The sequence below is a fragment of the Megalobrama amblycephala genome, linkage group LG23 (genome assembly GCF_018812025.1).
Source record: "Megalobrama amblycephala isolate DHTTF-2021 linkage group LG23, ASM1881202v1, whole genome shotgun sequence".
NCBI lineage: Eukaryota > Metazoa > Chordata > Actinopteri > Cypriniformes > Xenocyprididae > Megalobrama > Megalobrama amblycephala.
Window position 1 is genome coordinate 13,540,534 of NC_063066.1, and position 14,695 is coordinate 13,555,228.

A 14,695-nucleotide genomic window follows, 5' to 3' on the forward strand; every position below is an offset into this window, starting at 1 on the left:
TCGTGGGCGTGTGTCAGCATCATCCCCCTTTGGCTCTGAGGAACTACAAGCTTTGGCGCAGTTAGGGGCTCAGGGACATATGTGAGAACGCCGTTTTTGAGATGCAGCATGTGCTTGATTGAGTGAAGGTGGCGGAGATCAGAGGACTTGGATAGGTCGGAGGTGGAAATGGGATGAGTTATCGGGTCGGAAATGTGAGCGGCAATGGTTTGCAGCATGGGATCCGATGCTTGGAGGGTGAGGAGATCATCAGCAGTGAACTGAGGTGAGAGTTCAACATGGGAGGAGGTGGGGGTTTGCGCGCCAAAGGCGTGCTGGTGGTGGGTTATGGCTGCAACTGAAGGGTTGGGTGGGAGGGATGGGAATTTCCAAGGCTCTCCATGTGATGCACCTGCTTTGGCAAGGGCATCGGTTTGGTCATTGAGATCTTTGTCTTGCCCTGGTTGGCGTGAATGACCACGGACCTTTTTCCAGTAGATGATCATGTCGTGTGGTGACAATGGCATCGCATGCTTGGAAAAGTTCCTGATGTTTGACAGGCTTGTTGTTAGCTGTCTTGAATCCGTTCTGTTTCCATCCGGCTAGATGGCATGTGAAACTTAGACGGGCATAGTTCGAGTCAGTACATATCAGGAGTTCTTTGACGTTGTGGGAGGCGGCCAGTTGTAGGGTGATGAGGATGGCTGCTATCTCTGCATATTGAGATGAGTGAGGGCCTAACTTGAACTGTTGTGGTGGGCAAGGGTCATTGTTGAGCCAGACCACGCCTGCTCCCGCTTTCAAGTTGCCCTGTTGATTGTAGGAGCAACCATCGACATATGCTGTGGGCATGCCTTCACACACATTCTCCTCGAAGTACCTATAGTTTGTCAGTTGCGGTGGTGCCGGTTCTTTGGCTTCTGCTGAGGTATTCAGCGTGTCTGTTGAACAGCTCTGACAGGCTGCTAGCCCGTTTCCCAGTGAGGATTTGTGGTTTTTGGGCATATCTTGCCTCGACGTCTCGTCCTTGGAGCGTCATTAACCATGTAGCTATGCGGGCGTTGGTTACCACACCATCCCTGATTCGTTGGCTGTTGAGGAAGGTCACTGGTTGGTGACACGTTTCAATGATAACCTTCTGAGCTCCAATGTAGTTGGAGAAACGCTGAATGGCCCATAAAGTGCAAAGCAAGGCTTTTTCGCAGTCTGAGTATTTGCATTCTGGGGGAAGCAAGGTTTTGCTGGCATAAGCGACCACCCGTTTGTCTTTGTCGTGGAGCTGGTACAGACCTGCACTGAGGCAATGATTGGAGAATCCAGCTTCCAGATAGAATTCTTTTCCTGGGTCGGGGTAGGCCAGGCATGGGGCAGAGCACAGGCGTTGTTTGAGCTCGCTCATGGCTGTGTCCTGGGCTTCCGACCAAACAAAGGTTTTGTCCTTCTTCAGGAGGGAAGTCAGTGGTCATGCGATGTCAGCATAGTTCTCGATGAACTGTCGTGAGTAGTTGCACACTCCCAGAAAGCTTCGTAGCTCAGAGATGTTAGTGGGCGTCTTTATGTTTTGTATTGCTTGTGTACGGCTGGACTGCGGTTCAATGCCGCCTCGTCCGACGAGTAAGCCAACATAATTTACCTTGGTTTTACACCATTGTCCTTTGTGGAGGGCAATTTTCGCTCCTGCTGTTGTCAGCTGGTTCAGGACATGGTCGATTTCTTTGAGGTGGTCTGCCACATTGTTGCTTTTCACCAGGATATCATCAACATAAACGAGGTTGCCTCGGGCTCTGGCATCAGGGCATGCCTTGTTTAGAAAGATGTTGAATTCAGCTGGAGAGTTGGAATAGCCGAATGGGCACCTTGTGAAGGTGAATTGTCGATTTCCAAAGGTGAATGCCAACTTGTGTTGGTCATCAGGGTGGACCGGGATTGTCCAAAATCCTGAGGCGACGTCCAGTGTGGATAGGATCGTTGAGCCTTTGATCTTGGGAATCTCTTGGTCCAACTTGAGTCATAGGCCATCGCGATATGGGAACTTGCTGGTTCAATTTGCGATAGTCAATGGTGGGCCGCCATTTGCCGTTTGGCTTTAGGACTGGCCATATCGGGGCGGAGTAGGTGCTGTTGCAGGGTCGGATGACCCCCTTTTGTAGCATGGAGTCAATGATATCTTGCACTGATTCGTATGATGCTATCGGAATCTTGTACTGCCGCACAAATGTCGGTGGCGCATTTGGGTGAGTTGGGATGCGCACCATGTGGATATCAGTCAGGCCACAGTCCAGGGAATCCTTTGCGAAGGAGTCCTTGTATTTGCACAGAACTTCTTTGAGTCCTTGGCGATCCATTTCACTGTGGAGGGCATCCGCCTCGCTTAGGATTTGTTGGACTTGTGCATTGAACCCAGCATAGGGTTCCTCTGAGTCATTTGAGGGACTGTGGGCCTTGACGGTCAGTTCTACAGGCGACTCTGTTGCAGTCTGTGTTGACACAGCATAGACAGCGAGGTGAGTGTCATCTGTAAGTTCTGATCGGCAGACACTTTCTTTAGGCACCGGCAGAATAGAAGTGATGGCGATGATCTCATGGGGCTTTGTGAAAGTTACGGTGTTGTGGCATTCATCTGACATTAGTTCAACTGGTATGTGGCCGATGACAGGAACTGTCAGTTCAAAGTCATGGAACGCCTGGTTGATGAGCCATCCCAGGTGACTGGCTTTTGGCACATTGATGTCTTTGGCCATACAGTTGTTGAACAACACATACACCGCACGAGATGACACTTCTATGAGAGGTGTGGCTTCCAAGGTCAGTCCTAGTTTTAGGCAGGTCCTGGAAGGTTGGAAGAAACCTAGCTTACTGTTAAGGGTCTGGCCAGGTCGCATGTTGAGGCGGACACTGACACTCTTGCTGTAAGCGGGGATTGTGGCTTCTTGCTCGTTGATCATGGCGCATGCGTCTGGTATTGTTTGACTAGATCGAAGATTCTTGAGGTTGACTGAAGATGTCAATTGGTGTGACAAGGGAGCCCATATGATGTCATTCACGGTGTCAACGTAGGCGTTGAGACGGACCATGATGTCTGCTCCTATGTAGATGTCATGAGGCAGGTTGGGGACAACCAGGAAGTAGTGACTCAAGAGTCTGTCATTCCATCGCATGTCTGCAGCACAGACGATCTTGGAGGTAGCCATAGTTGTTGACCATGGATTGAGAGGGAAGCGGCTATGCTTCGAGACGTGTGGTATGCTCTGATTTGTCTGCTTCAATGTTCTGAAGAGCTTCAGGCTGAGTTTTCAGCCCACAGGGCTAATGCTGCATCAGGCACTGATATGTCTTGGACATTTATGGCAGTCATGATTCGGAGGGAACCTGAGTCTGACGCTTGCAGTGAGCAGAGGAATGGGTCTTGGTTCCTGTTGCTTGGAGTGGAACTTGCTTTTGACTTTGAACTTGCATCGTCAGTCAGTGGATGGGGGGCGATGTCTGTGACTTGACACTGCAATTCGTTGGAGTTTACTGACTGGAGGGGCAGAGGCTCACGGACTTGTGTCCACATCTTCAGGTGTTTGAAGTCTATTAAGTGTTCAAAGCGGTTAAGCAGGTCTTTCCCAATGAGGAGAGGATATGTGTTGAGTGGTGAGACGTATACTGGGTGAACAAGGTTCATTGGTCCCACCGTTAGGCGAATCGGTGCCACGTTTTAGTTGTAGGCCTGTGTGGGAATATGCTTGGAGGTTCAGCTCACACCTTTGAAGTTTAAAGGTTCCGTTAGACCTCTTTGTTCTGTTTTGGACTTCTTCAAGGAGTTCTGTTGACATTAGGGTGATGTCAGCTCCAGTGTCAAGGAGGGCTTCGACCTTGATGTGTTGTTCGATGATAATGGAGAGGTAAAACTTTCTTGCGATACCTTTCTCAATGAGATCACCTAGGAGTTGGGGGACTGGAGTTTGGGATGAGAGAGGTAGGGTGTCAGAATTAATCTTGTTTTCTTCGGAGGAGTGGCAGATGACCAAGACAGCACTTTCAGGAACTGGAGTCGTTTCCACAGCAGGTGTTTGTTGGATGCTGCTGTGATCTGACCCATCAGGTGTTGGATCAGTTTCTGACTGTTTTGCAGGATGTTCAGGTGGGACTTCTTGTCCGTTTGAAGTTATGGTGCTTGTGGTTCTCTGAGAGAGAGATGAGGTGCTGTTCTCTGGGGTGTGTTGAGTCAGGTGGTCGCTGCCATCTCGTCCGGCCGCTAGTCAGGATGAATCTGGTTTCGCTTTCTCTTCCCACTTCCGGTCGTCCTCCTTTAATTGGAAGAACTCTTTCATCATCATTTTCATCAGCTCTTGAGAGTCGAAACGAGATGAAGTCTTTTGTTCTGGTATGGATTCATTTTGAGCTCTGTCAGCTTGGAATCTTTGTGAGTTTTTCCGTCGATTCCTTGGGCTGGTTGCTCCAGGGTGTGTTTGTCGTTTTCCCTTGGATTCCCATGAGCCTTTTCCTCTGGGGTTTCCAAATGAGCTTGGGTGATTCCAGGTTTTCTCCCAATGACTCTCATGAGGTCTTGATTGGTTCCATGAATTTTCCCAGTGACGTCCAGGTGAGCGTTGTCGTCCACGTGGTCCATCCCAGCGGTTGTCTCTCTGTTTAGGTCGAGTACCAGTGTGGGAGTCCCACTCTCTGTTGGACGAGGATGCATTCCACTCTTTGGGTGTCGGCTTGGCAAGGTCTTGACGCTGGGTGCCCTCTAGGGCCAGCCCTTGACTCTGTGTGTTGAAGTCAAGAACTGTGGTGGTTTTGGTGCCCTTTTCTAAGGCCATCTTCTGTTTACAGTAGGCTTTGTGCGCCAAGTCTCTTAACTGTTGAGCACTCATTGTGCGTGGACAGGCAAGGACGCCGAGATGGTGGCTCACCCCAGGATGGAGGTTTCTCAGGAAGAGAGTTTTGAAGTTCAATTCCTCCTCCATGTTCTGTTCGTTGCGAGACCCGAAGTATGCTAGCCTTAGCCGGCTATAGAAGACTTGAGGAGTTTCGTGACGACCTTGTTTTGTTTCCAGGGCAGCCACTAGTCCTCGTTCTGACTCAGGGTCGGCAAACTCTCTGATGAGAGCTTCTTGGAGCAGGTGGTAATCAGTCTTTGTGTGGGCAGGCTGCCGGTCCAGGAAGCTGCGCACTTCAGAGCTGGATGTGGCTCTGAGCAAATAAAGTCTATCTTTGTCAGTGACATTGGGTCTCATTTCCAGATGGAAGTCAATATCTTGCAGATAACTCTGAACATTTGGACTACCTGGCACATTTGGAGTGAATTTGCCAATGTTTCTAGCGAGCTTGTCAAGGTCTCTGAGGTCCAAGCCATGAGATGATCTGTGGCTGGCTGGAGCACGTTCTTTTAGCTTAGCGGGGAGGTAGGATTCTTCGGAGGGAACAGGTGACTGTTTTGGCACTGCCCCCTTTTGATCATGTGCCAGTCCAGGAACAGGGGAGCCGGTCCTGCTTGGCAAAGGTGAAGTCGGTGTCCGACGTGTTCTTGACGGCTCACAGCGCAATTCATATGCATGCTTGAGTTCCTCTTTAATACTGTCAGACTCTTCTTTGATGTAGTCAAGCTGTTGTTTTAGGCGGCTGACCTCATTTCTTGACTCATTCAGGTGAGTTTCGAGAGCTTTAATTCGGCTGTTCTTGTCTCTGAAGTCAGCCTTTGCTTTTTCCAGTAGCTGTTCTGCGTACTGTAGCTTGTCGGAGAGGTCAGCGTAGTCTGCTCTGCCTCGTTCCATTTCTTGCGTAGTAGCTGCTAGGGTCTCTTTTAGCCTGTTGATCTCCTCTTCGGCGCCTTGTTCCACTTTATCAGGCCCTTCTCGTCGTTCCTGAGCCTCCAGCTCCAGCTGTTCGATGCGTTGTTGTGCATGTCAGCTCCTGCTGGCGATGGGCAGCTTGCCTGTCGCTCAGTTTGAGGGTGGCGATGAGTGTGTGGCTTAAGGAGCCGGTGATCTTGGCTAGTTCTTTGTGACTGTAGCTCTGGCTTGGGTCCTGTTTCATGAGGCTTGCTATGTTGTCATCCAGCTGGTCCTGTGTCTGATGCTTTAGTGTTTCAGCGGCCTTAGGTAGGAGGCTGTCTGTTACAACACTTAGCCAGGTCTCCAGATCCTTCCAGTGTCCAGCAGGGTCTGTTGTGCGAGATATGTTTGGCACCGCGAGGGAGATCTAAACCCGAAACTGACACAGACCTGAAGAAAAGAGCAAAACACAACAAAACAAAACAAGCAAGCAGGGCAAATCAAAGGTGTAAGGGTGCAATGTCAAGTGTGGGCTTAATGGGAATGAGTAATGAGTGTGTAAATGTGCAGGTAAGACTGGTTCTCGACTGTGGTCCTCTCGTGGATGTGCTTCTAACTCGGAGTCTCTGCGAAAAGAATCAGTAAGCACACACAGATAGCACAGCTAGAGAACAGCAGAAGAAAAGAAGAGCACGAAACAAACAGAATAGCATTTAGCAAAGAGCAGAATAATAATGGGGTGCTTCCAGTTTCCCTATAAAATGAAGTTTCTGTCTTTAACTCTGTTTGCAGAATGAGTTTTGTAAAATTTAATTTAGAAGGATGGTTCTAGACAGGGGTTTTGAAAAGGATTTCAAAGTACCAGGACTGTGATTGTTATTAAAATTCCCTTTGGGGCGAAAGAAAAACAATAACAATGACAGTATTGGTTTCTCAGCTTAGTAGGATTGACAACCATGCACCACTCAAAGCGCTTCTAGACGCGTGCTCAGGGTTTATGGACGCCTACCAGTCTCCTTGTCGACCTGCTCGAGCCTAGGCTGGGTAGGATAACAGGATGAGGAGGGAAGGTAAAGTGAGTGTCATACTATTTTAAAAGAAGTGTTCCGTTTCCCAAATATTTGTTAAATATTTCTCAAACACTCTGCTTTTATGACTTTCACAGGTACAAATCCAAAAACCAGCAGCAGTAGTCAAACCAGAAGTGGACAGCTGAGAGGGAGAGAGAGAGAGAGAGAGAGAGAGAGAGAGAGAAGAAAGAGAGTGAAGTTTTGCTCCCAAAATTTGGAAAAAATACAGGGTTGCCAGCGTGGTGGCACTAGGGAGTCGCTACACCTAGGGGGTTGGCTTACTGCGCTAGCAGGAGAAGTCAACTGACCCAAGTATTGAGGGAGACCCCAAAATTTTCCTTTAAATAAATGAATTAAATCAAAGACTGAGGGAGTGAAAGTCTGAGACTAAACCTTATTTTAAATGAAATTTTGAATTCAAATTTGGAAGTTGTGAATTAAAATTGTAATGGGTTCAGCATTAAACATTGAGAGCAATTATAATCAAATTAATTAATCAAGTATAATCTGAATTAGGGAAGCCCAAATCCTAATTAATGACCAATGAAATTAAAATTTCAAAGCCATAATTATTAGTTAATGATTACAATTGACAGATGTTGGTAAGGAACTACCATTAAATTAATCCACAAATATCCCTACCATATGAAATTGATTTACAATTAAAATTGAAATGGAATTAAAATTCCCAATCAAAAATTCATATTCCCAGATGTCATTAAAATCTACAAGAGCAATTATAAATAACAGGAAATGTCCTCAAAAGTAATCAGGATGATTGCTAATTACTAAAACAAAACAGTGTTTAACTGACAAGAGTAAATTTAGGAGAGAGAACTCTCAAACAAATGATATTAAAAACCAGGTTTATTAATTTAACATTTGTTAAGTTCTTTCAAATGGGAGGAGATGAGAAAAGATAAGATGTGTAAGTTAGACAGAGAGGGAGGTGAAAGCACTAGAGTGAATTAAAGTTCAGTAAGAAAGAAGTCATTCCAACATTGCAACATTGCATTCAGACCACAAAATGCTATGCTAGCCACTAGCCCTTTAGCAATGCTACTAGCTTTACATAGACTGTAATGCAGCTGCGCTAGTTTTAGCTGGCTCAGCTTATGCTAGGCTTTGTTTACACACAGTTAAATATGGCGCTGGCAGGCTGCGCATGTGCACTTAAAGGTTACCCCGGGAAAGGTTTCTTAGGGCTTCCGGGTTACAGCTGTCACTGTCGTGGTGACCGTGACGCACAACAAAGAATACACTTGTTCTATACTCTTTGCACACAGATAACGAACATATCACTCTCTCTGTGATTTTACATTAATCGTTGAACTGACGGTGCAGTTCTCAATGACAATGAACCATTCAGCTTCTCATGTTTCAGAGCTGAACAACACCCACAAGTTAGAGTGAGGCACATTAATCCACAGATTTTTCTGCAATTAATAATAGTAACATTACTGAGATCTCGGCGATCTGAATTATTCGTGTCAGTTTCTGGACACGCAACAACATGCAGGATTTACTGCAACAAATACTTGATCAAGAATTTTTAAAATAATCCCATTCAAATCAAACTCAGACACGTAGTGTTTAGAGTATTAATATCTCATCTCACGAATGAGCGGATATAGGCGGCACATTAGGTAGCTACTCTCTAATGTAACCATGCAGGGATTTTAGCTTAGTTGAAATAACATTGGAACACGCAATATTATTGAGTTCAGACTTCGAGTTCAGACTTCATTCATCCACAGCGCCTTATGTGCAATCATTGTTATGACTATCAAAAGCTTCGTTTCTATTTCTAATCTATCTTCCGGATCAATAGAAAAGATACAATCACACAAGTTACTTGTTTTGTGTACAAATTAGATTAAACTGCCCGCATTCTCCACCATTTATTACTGTAGGGACCTTAGGTCATTAGCTCAATTTAATTATTACAGGGAATAAGAATTGAATCAACTGTAAGTGATTCACTGTAAATGATTCAGAATTAATATTTAACACTTCATCAATTATTCGTCCAGCGAAAACTGAGGTTAGAGTATTTTACCAATTCTGGGTAAAATATTATTCTGCGGCCAACAGTAACAATATTTTATTATGATTATTATTGTTATAATTATTATATTATTATAAGCAAGAGGTAACTGATCTTTGAGTTTAAGACAGTAATTTGATACACAGCACAAGAAACTCGTATATGTGAAAATCAAAGCAAGCTTTATTGACTACTTCTAATGATTACAGGAAACTAAAGCTAAACACACACACACATTCATACGCACACACACACACATTCACGGAGTTGATATGAGTTATGAAGAAAGTCCCAAATACTAACTAAACATCGCAACCTGAGGAAAATCACAAAAGCAGAGCGTTGTGAATTGTTGAACATTGGCTTGATTCTTCAGGTTTAAAGGAGTTTCACCAGTTTCCAGCAAGAGAGAGAAGTTTGCTTGTACCTGCGTTTGCTCTGACAGCTGAGGTAATCGGGTTGTTCTGCGACTCGCGTGCAGCGGAGTCCCGTTCTGGATTGGCTGTCTTTCAGGTGACGTCTTCTCGGGAAAGCCCTTCGTGGGTTGCGCGGAAGCTTTAAAGTTAAAGTTGGTGAAACGCGCTGTTCTGAGCAGTTTTCTTCTTTGGAGACTTTGGTCAGATATTTCACAGAGTGTTTTGGAGTCTGGATGTGACGGCTGTTGAATGGTCAGCTGCGCGGCTCGTGGATGAAGTCGGCGACTGTTAGATGGAAAATCAGCCCCGGTAAGGATCAGTTCTCAATGACCTATGCGACTTTTCCGCCGTGGTCAAAGTAGCGGTGCTTCGGCTACTGGGCTTCAACGACTGTGCTTCAGTCCGACTTCTGACCGACCTTTTTACTTCCAGCTCTAGCTTGTTTGGACAGCATAGTTTTAAAGGAGCGATCCTCTAATGAGACGTTGCTACGGAGATTAGAAACGCCTCGTCTATTGTCTATTGATCACATTGCGTGATATCTGTGAAACATTCTCCTGTTTTATTAACAACTTTATAACGTATCTTAATATCTTCCTGATACTGAATTTCAATGTTTCATTCACACAGAATTACAGAGAATTATAAATTCTGCATTTTGAACTCAAACATGACACACTTCTTACACACATATTATTAGACTGACCTAATTAAAACAATAATTACCAGAGAAAGAAAAGGCATACGGGAATACAAACATATACTGCATTGACTCCAACCTGACTCCAATCTGTAATGACATCATAGCAAGTGTTATTCTGGATATAGTTAATACTTTAAATGATTGTCCCTTTTGAGATTCAAGATTGAGTCCTTAAGCATAGAGTCATTGAACAGCGACCAGAGTCACAAGTGACCGGGTCAAAACGGACTCCTAATCAGGAGGAGGTCTCTATGGATCCGTTGTTCTTTTCAGGTCCGTTTAATTAGTGTTTCCTGTTCTGTTCGTTTGATACAAAAGGGTTTTGTGAGCGTCTATAAATTTAATGTAATCAGGAAGGCCTCAGAACAGATATTCTCTGTTCTTAAGTCCTGTTACCACTTCTCTTAATGCTGACTAGCTGGAATTAGGAGCCATCCAGTGCCCCCAGGGATTTTGGTGTCAGCAAATGAATCCTTTGTCAAATGAAGCTTTGTTCGATCACGTTGTTCATTGATAAAGTCATTGGTAAGTTCTGTCGAGCGAGGCCCTACAATGAGAACTGAAGGATTTGAAATTAGTCTGCCCCCTAATAATAGTTGACTAACTGTTGACGAGAAGAGGCTTAGACAAAAAATCCACAGGAAGTGGCAAAGCCAAGCAGTCTGCGACAGATCGTTAACAACTGTTCTATGTGGTAATTACAGTACATCGGTCAGGACATCCAAATGCTCACCTATCATTCATTGACTTATCACCTGAAACAAGTAAGTAGTGGAAACTTTACGTGGCCGCATGCTTTAAAGTTAACCTAGAAAAATGTGGACTATTTAAGTGTTTGTGCGGAGTGTGAAAGCTGAATAGTAGCGCTTACTGCATGACAGCTAACATGGAGGCGCCGGAGCGATCACTTGCACTGAAAATACACTGTCATTTTTGGTCATACAGATAAGAGTAATATATCTTTTGAATATGTGAAGAATCTACTTTTATTTATGTGCACTCACAATAACAACAAAGCGGTGTGCTTTTGTAAAATAATGAAAGCAAACAGGGTGCGCTTTCTGCCATCTCTCTCTGTGAACTTGAGAGAGATGGGGCAGTCGTGGCCTAATGGATAGAGAGTCAGACTTGTATCCCAAAGGTCATGGGTTCGAGTCTCAGGTCTGGCAGGGATTGTCGGTGAGGGGAGTGAATATCCAGCGCTCTCCCCACCCTCAATACCACGACTGAGGTGAGACCCTTGAGCAAGGCACCATACCCCCAACTGCTCCCCGGGCACCGCAGCAATGGCTGCCCACTGCTCCGGGTGTGTGTTCACGGTGTGTGTGTTCACTGCTGTGTGTGTGCACTTGGATGGGTTAAATGCAGAGCACAAATTCCGAGTATGGGTCACCATACTTGGCCACGTGTCACTTCACTTTCATCTTCACAGAAGGGGGGAAAAAGAATCGAAACTCTATGTAAACTTGCCTCACAGACATGAAAAATATATCTATAGAAAGCGAAATGTCTACTTTAAAATTAACCAAAAATTATGTATGAAACGTGCATATAGGCACGTCCACTACTGCAGAGATGATGAGTCAGCATCGTTATCAATTAATTATTAAAATATTCATACAGTCTCGCTGTTTTTCACCGACACATTCATAATCATTACTTTTGCAGGGGCCTGTACCATGATGGCAGATGAACAAACTCAGGGTTATAGGATTAGTTTCGAGTTGACAAAACCAAACCACTCCAATCCGGCTTTGTTGGTACCATGATGCTGATCATCAACTTTCTCTGTCAACTCAGGCTTTGATCCTGAGTTTGTGGAGCGTGTGCACATGAATCCGTGACATCAGTGGCAAACAGCCAATCACATGCCTTGCAACATAAATAAACTGTGATTCACTTCTCGCGAGAGAGCCAGCGTGATTCAAAACTCTTCGCTGAAAATGAAGAATTTAAATGCATTTACACTAATGGAAAATACTTATCTGTGAAAGAGGACAAATAAAAGAAATGGTCTTTCTCTATCAGTGCAAGTGACAGTTGTGAAGTTAGTTTATATAGTTGATAATATATAGCAATAGAGACTTAAACATACAAGGTCATATGTAGTAATTTTTAAAGAGTATATTTACTCCTTATTTAGGCCTATATTACATATTATATATTAATATTCATTGAAACAGTGCTTAATAACTACTGTTACACTAAACTTGTGTGTGTGTAATGGATTAATAAAAATATAGATCATATAATTATACAAATCATATAAATTATATTATCATTAAAACCAGACAATTTCATCATTAAATATTTGTTTTTACTATATAATGACCTTTAATTTGGAGGAAGAATAACTGGGGGAGTGATTTTATTGTGTTGAGTGTGTCAGTGTCACTTAGCTTACATCTGATTGGTCCAATTTCAGTATGAAATCTCTAACCCAGAACATAACCTGCCCCGGAGCAGGTTAGCCGTGGAGCGTAAGTTACTATGGTGATGAACACCACTAAAAGCCAAGTTACTTTCATGGTACCTAATACCCAGGATTGGCGCAAACTAATCTGAAACTTACCTGGTTAGCCAGCTAATCCAGCTTCATGGTACAGGCCCCAGGTGCGCTGTGGCAAGCTTTATGTGTGCGCTTGAGTTCTGATTAGGCTATTGTAGGCATTAAAGGCTCTTTATTATGATTTATATCGTTTATTAATAAATGTCTGATTAGTTGACTAATTGCTTAAAATGAATGACTACTAGTCAACCAGAAAAAAACTTTAATCGAGGGCAGTCCTATTTAAAATGTTGTAAAAGCAACGCAAAGATGACTTTTTATCACTTAACAGGTAAATTGCCATATATAGCTCTCTAACAGAGTTCATTTTAAAGAATTTTCTATTGTGAAGGGTCAAAAAATACCAGCACAGCGCTACAACAACCTGTAATGAATGGGTTGTTGTAGATTTTTTATTATTTTTTTTATTTTTACAAGGAAGAACAGTGTCTATTAATGGGTATATCTACAGTGATGTCTTCAGCTAGTCAGCTTGAGATCCTTTCCATCTAAACTGGTTATATCTCTTAAGCCTAGTAGTGAATGTTTAGGAGCAGTAGGATAACCAACTGTCACGCAGAGCCCAAGCACAACCAAAACAATGTTCTTCTGCAAAATGCATGCAGTTTAAGGGATCCAGACCAACATTTTTGCGAGGGGTGGCACTGGCGCTACCAAGCTGTACAGTCAGTGGTGCTGGGCCTTAATTTGGTGGCACCAGTTATGGGGCAGTGTAAAAAAATAAACAAACAAAAAAACTGAAACTAAGTCCAAACATGTTTAATGCATTAATAAATTCTTTTTTATATACATAAAAATATCTTTTTAACAACTTTACCATATTCTTAACATATCTTTAACTTACTGTAAACCATTAAACTTATTGCAAGCAGCTTTGTCTTAATTTGTTGTAAAAGCTTCAGGCTACTTTAACACAGACTTGAGTAAAGAAATCACATTCTTGTGCTTTAATACCTACAGAAAGTCTCCCTGAACTCTGAAGATATCATTTGGCCAGGGCATGTAATTTGGCCTTCTAGGTCTTTTTCCCTTTGACAGCCACTTCTCAACACTTTCAATGGCATCAAATTCTTCCAGTTCTGGGCCTTCTGTACTTATTCTGATGAGGTCTTCCACTGTGTCTGGGTTGAGACATGACCTCACGTCAGACTTGATCCGCTTCTGTGCTGAAAAGCCCCTCTCACACACAGCAGAGGACACAGGGAGCACCAACATAATATGAACTAACTGAAGGATGTTCTAAAGAATTAGACAGATAAGATGGTTTGTGAGAACACTGCTTTAAGTAACAGCATAAATGTGATTATTATAAAAAATAGTGTAAATACTTTATAATCAGAGTATGGTTCCTTTGACAAAATGATGTCCCACAGGCCAAGGTAGCTCTTATGCATGAAATAGACCATAATCATTATTTTCAGTGCCTGAAGCTCCTCTTTAGCTAGATCTTGGTCACATCCATTCCTAATAATAAAATGAGAGATGTTAGCATTGTGGCTTACATAACCCGATCAAGGCTAATCTTAAAGGGTTAAATCACCCAAAAATGAAATTTCTGTCATTGATTACTCACCCTCATGATGTTCCAAACTCGTAAAAATAAAGAATTTATAAAAAAAAAAAAATATTTAATATAGTGCAACTGAGAGTTGGCAGCCCAGAGTTAATCTGTGATATTAATAACTGTAGATTCCATTATCTTTTTGTTTAGTTTTCTTGAGCACTTACCTTGAGCATTGGCATGTTGGACCTCAGTGTGCCCAATCAGGATGTTAGCTGGCTTGCCCATTCTAAATATCCGTGCATAAATAATCTGGCACTCCTTCATAGACGCATCTGTGTCTCCATCAATCATGAATGATATAAATGGGGCTGAGGCAAGTTCATGGGTTGTCTTGGTTTTCATTGTATCTGCAATGACTCCAATGAATTGAGCGCATGCGGTGCTTATGTTGGATTTATGGAAAGTCATTTTTTCTTTTAAAGAATTATCTCGGACCTGAACTTTGTGAAGGGCATCTCGCTTTTTGTGATATAAGCAGTGTTGAATTTAGCCATAAGTTCGGTCATCTCAGAGGCTCGACTTGCAGCCTCATGTAATACATGCATCTTTGCAAAGTTAATGTTTTATGCTCTCACTGTGGAGCTT

General features: G+C 43.4%; 1 pseudogene; it reads right to left on the bottom strand.

Moving 5' to 3' along the window:
* Positions 1–4,030: 4,030 nt before the first annotated feature.
* Positions 4,031–14,401, bottom strand: LOC125258646 (annotated as a pseudogene).
* Between the last annotated feature and the right edge of the window lie 294 nt (positions 14,402–14,695).